Consider the following 5,511-nt stretch of genomic DNA (forward strand, 5'->3'; position numbering starts at 1 on the left):
TGCTGTGAGAGGCTCTGTCCTGGACTAAAAGCTCAAATCTCCCTGCATATATTACAGTTTGTATCCTGGTATATTTAAGAAAGAATATCTTAGGTGAAAAAATTGAATATTGTAGGGGAGAGAAGAGGGAAAAAGAGATTCAGTGCAAAGTGATTTAAAACTAATTCTACTTTCATTTAACTTTTGGATTTGGGCCTTAAATCATTAGACCAAAAGAACACAGATCAGGTCGTTGTAACAAATTTAATTTGCTTCTTTGATATCTCCTCAGAGGGCTAAATGTTTATTGACTTCTTAAAAAATGCTATGTGGTTTGCCAGACTTAGCTTACAAGTTTGGTTAAAGAGAGATTGAGATGAGCATAGGAAGGGACATTGAAAGAGGCAGGGATGAAGGAAGGAATTGTAACTTACTCCTTTTATCCCAGCCATCAAAGGAAAGACACGTTGACATTATATTTTCTTTAAAAAAAATTAACCGCTGTATAGTCATTTGCATTATTGATAATTTTCAGATGATTTTAGTTGATACTTTAAATATTAAATAAAAATTGTTTGCTTACTTATTTGTATGAATATGTGCTGAAGATATCGAGTGAAGAAATTCATTAGATTCCAAATATACTTCCTTAAAGGAAATATTTCAGTGAGTAGAATAAATGTAAGTAAATATATCATTGCAAAATCATTTATATTATTTCAGACAATATGGAAATTGAGCTTACTATGTTTTTATTAGTGTGAGGCAGAGCATTACAAATTTTCCGGCTGGGCGCACTGGCTCATGCCTATAATCCCAGCACTTGGGAGGCTGAAGCAGGCAAATCATGAGGTCAAGAGATCGAGACCATCCTGGCTAACATGGTGAAACTCTGACTCCACAAAAAATATAAAAAATTTGGTGGGCGTGGTGGCATGCACCTGTAGTCCCAGCTACTCGGGAGGATGAGGCAGGAGGATCGCTTGAACCTGGGAGGCAAAGGTTGCAGTGAGCAGAGATTGCGCCACTGCACTCCAGCCTGGTGACATAGCGAGACTCCATCTCAGAAAACAGAAAACAAACAAACAAAATTTCCTCTTCTGCCATTGGATTTATTAGTTTATTCAGTTACATATGTACTGTATCTTGAGACTGATTATGACTTCATATATTTACTTTTTTTTCTGTAGACCTCCTCTGTGGACAGTATTTACTCTTGGAAGACAGAAGTTTAGCATGCTCTGTTCATACCAAAAACATGATTTCTACAGAGGTCTGGGAAATGGAAAAGGCCACAATTTTGAGATTAGTTACTTTTATTAATTACCTGTTGCCACCCCCCCCCCACACACACACGTGTGCATGCCAAACTCAATGACTTCAAACTACAGTCACTCACTATTTCTTAATTTCACAGGGTGGATGGATCTGGGCAGGACAGGGTCAGAAGCTACAGTCTTAATTGGATCAGCTCACACATGTCACCAGCTGAGTGTTAGCCGTCTGGGTTGGGTTGGGTTCCTAGGGTGTAGGTCTGTCTGTCCCGTGTGCCTTTTATCTTCCTCTGAGACCCAAAAAGTGTCTGAAGCTGAGACACAGGAGGGCAAGCAGAGATACTGTGAACCTTGTGAAGCCCACACTGTCAGTCTCATCTCATCCTGTTGGCTAAAGCAAGTCAGATTACTGGACCCAGAGTCACCTATTCTGGAAAGAATAGCAGAGACTCATGGCAAGATACAGACACAGAGAAGGATGACTAAGTGGAGTGATTGATGCAGTCTACGGAATGCCTGAAGCACTTGTAAGGCACATGTGAGGATGTATCAGCCATGAAGAGTCCTCTAATATTAAGAAAATCTACTTCCCAAACCTTTGTAACTAGATCCCAGCACTCAAGGCCTTCACTGGGCATGTCTTTGTATTTTGTCTATTTTTTTCATGCCATGTTTGGAAACAAATGTCCTATAAGCAGACTAGTCACAATATTGGATATGCCTACAGAATACATGTTATTGGGATCCTATTTGAACACTGCATTTTATCACTGTATTATAAATCTATGCATCTTATGTCCCAGTTGCTGTACTGCCATCATTTCTATACTGCCATCATTTCTATACTGCTCTCTTCACTCTCCTTACCAATTCTGCTGTAAATAGGAAGACTGAGACAGACCCAAGTGGGTGTGGTGGCTCATGTCTGTAATCCCAGCACCTTGGGAGGCTGAGTCAGGAGGATCACCTGAGGTCAGGAGTTCGAGACCAGTCTGGCCAACATGGTGAAACCTGGTGTCTACTAAAAATACAAAAATTAGCCAGACTTGGTGGTGCTTTCCTGTAGTTCCAGCTACTCAGGAGGATGATGCAGGAGAATCGCTTGAACCCAGGAGGCGGAGGTTGCAGTGGGCCAAGATCACACCATTGCACTCCAACCTGGGCAACAGAGCCAGACTCTGTCTTAAAACAAAACAAAACAGATCCAACAGTCCCATAGACGGTTGTTTTTGGATAAACATAGAAATCGAGTAGTCATTTTGTTTTCTAGACATTTCCAACAATTCATTATTTGTTCTGTTGATCTAAAGCTCCTATACACCTTTGTGAAACATCCAAACATTGATAGAGGACATCAGCACTTTAAAATTTAATTGGTTTTGCTTACCTCTGATAATCTGGAGACCTATGAGAGCTTTAAGGTTCCTGGCAAAAAACTGCATAAAAGACTTTTTTATAAGTTCTGAACAGAAATAATGCATTATTTATTATTTGAAAAACTAGGTGAGAATAAAAATGTTTAAATGATATTTATTTCCAAGGTAATTTAATTCAGTCAATAATTTGAGTAGGTTTCAGATCTTTTCTTTTAATGAGGAAAACCTGATACACATACAAAATTAATGTTCAGAAAATATTGGCCTTTTCCTTAAGGAAATTCTATTGATTGGGATTTTTCTCAAACTATTTTAGTTGTGTTTACCATTATTAACATTAAGTGACATTCACTTGGATTGAGCAGTAATAATATTTTAAAAATGTGAGACTTTTTGGTGATTTCTGATCCCAAACTTTTTATCACAGGTAGGCCTTCATGTGCTTACCTGAAAACAAAATATGCACAACTGTTGCACTGGTTTGAAAATGTTGGTGATGAAAGTTACCTAATCAGTTGTCAGTACTGTATGGAGAAACAAATCTCAGAAGAGTGTGATGATTCTCTTTTAAAATAGCTGAAAATGAATTACTATCTGCTTTTTCTTACTTTGTCCCTGTTTTGTTGTATAGTATTTTTAAAATTATTATTATTATACTTTAAGTTTTGGGGTACATGTGGAGAACGTGCAGGTTTGTTACATAGGTATACACGTGCCATGGTGATTTGCTGCACCCATCAACCCATCATCTACATTAGGTGTTTCTCCTAATGCTCTCCCTCCCCTTGCCCCCTCTATCCCCCAGTAGGCCTTGGTGTGTGATGTTCCCCTTCCTGTGTGCATGTGTTCTCATTGTTTAATTCCCACTTCGGAATGAGAACACGTGGTGTTTGGTTTTCTGTTCTTGTGTTAGTTTCCTGAGAATGATGGTTTCCAGATTCATCCATGTCCCTACAAAGAACATGAACTCATCCATTTTTATGGCTGCATAGTATTCTATGGTGTATATATGCCACATATTCTTTATCCAGTCTATCATTGATGGATATTTGGGTTGGTTCCAAGTCTTTGCTATTGTGAATAGTGCTGCAATAAACATACATGTGCATGTGTCTTTATAGTAGAATGGTTTATAATCCTTTGGTTATATACCCAGTAATGGGATTGCAGGGTTGAATGGTATTTCTGGATCTAGATCCTTGAGGAATTGCCACACTGTCTTCCACAATGGTTGAACTAATTTACATTCCCACCAGGGTGTAAAAGTGTTTCTATTTCTCCACATCCTCTCCAGCATCTGTTGTTTCCTGACTTTTTAATGATCGCCACTCTAACTGGCATGAGATGGTATCTCATTGTGATTTTGATTTGCATTTCTCTAATGACCAGTGATGATGAACTTTTTTTCATACGTCTGTTGACTGCATAAGTGTCTTCTTTTGAGAAATGTCTGTTTTTATTCTTCACCCACTTTTTGATGGGGTTGTTCTTTTTCTTGTAAATTTGTTTAAGTTCTTTGTAGATGCCAAATATTAGCCCTTTGTTAGATGGATAGATTGAAAAAATTTTCTGTCATTTTTTGGCTTCCCTGTTCACCCTGATGATAGTTTCCTTTGCTGTGCAGAAGCTGTTTAGTGTAATTAAATCCCATTTGTCAGTTTTGGCCTTTGTTTTTAGCGTTTTAGTCATGAAGTCTTTGCCCTGCCTATGTCCTGAATGGTATTGTCCTTTTCTTCTAGGGTTTTTATAGTTTTAGGCCTTACATTTAAGTCTTTAATCCATCTTGAGTTAATTTTTATATATGATGCAAGGAAGGGGTCCAGTTTCATATTTCTGCATATGGCTATCCAGTTTTCCCAAAACCATTAATAGGGAATCCTTTCCCCATTGCTTGTTTTTATCAGGTTTGTCAAAGATCAGATGGTTGTAGATGTGTGGTGTTATTTCTGAGGACTCTGTTCTGTTCCATTGGTCTATGTATCTGTTTTGATACTAGTTCCATGCTGTTTTGGTTGCTGTAGCCTTGTAGTATAGTTTGAAGTCAGGTAGTGTGATGCCTCCAGCTTTGTTCTTTTTGCTTAGGATTGTCCTGGCTATGTGGGCTCTTTTTGGTTCCATATGAAGTTTAAAGTAGCTTTTTCTAATTCTGTGAAGAAAGTCAATGGTAGTTTGATGGGTATGGCATTGAATCTATAAATTACTTTGGGCATTATGGCCATTTTCATGATATTTATTCTTCCTAACCATGACCATGGAATGTTTCTCTATCTGTTTGTGTCCTCTCTTATTTCCTTGAGGAGTGGTTTGTAGTTATCCATGAAAAGGTCCTTCACGTCCTTTGTTAGTTTTATTCCTAGCTATTTAATTCTCTTTGTAGCAGTTCTGAATGGGCGTTCACTCATATTTTGGCTCTCTGTCTCTTATTGGTGTATAGGAATGATTGTAATTTTTGCACATTGATTTTGTATACTGAGACTTTGCTGAAGTTGCTTATCAGCTTTAGGAGATTTTTGGCTGAGATGATGGGGTTTTCTAAATATATAATCATGTCATCTGCAAACAGAGACAATTTGTTTTCTTCTTTTCTTATCTGAATACCCTTTATTTCATTCTCTTGACTGATTGCCCTGGCCAGAACTTTCAATACTATGTTGAATAGGAATGGTGAGAGAGGAGCTCTTTGTCTTGTGATGGTTTTTAAAGGGAATGCTTCCAACTTTTGTCCATTCAGTATGATACTGGCTGTGGGTTTGTCATAAATAACTCTTATTATTTTGAGATACATTCCATCAATATCTAGTTTGTTGAGAGTTTTTAGCATGAAGGGCTATTGAATTTTGTTGAAGGCCTTTTCTGTACCTATTGAGAGAATCACATGGTTT

Source organism: Aotus nancymaae, unplaced genomic scaffold (assembly GCF_030222135.1).
Source record: "Aotus nancymaae isolate 86718 unplaced genomic scaffold, 86718_ANA_hifiasm-v0.15.2.pri h1tg000006l, whole genome shotgun sequence".
NCBI lineage: Eukaryota > Metazoa > Chordata > Mammalia > Primates > Aotidae > Aotus > Aotus nancymaae.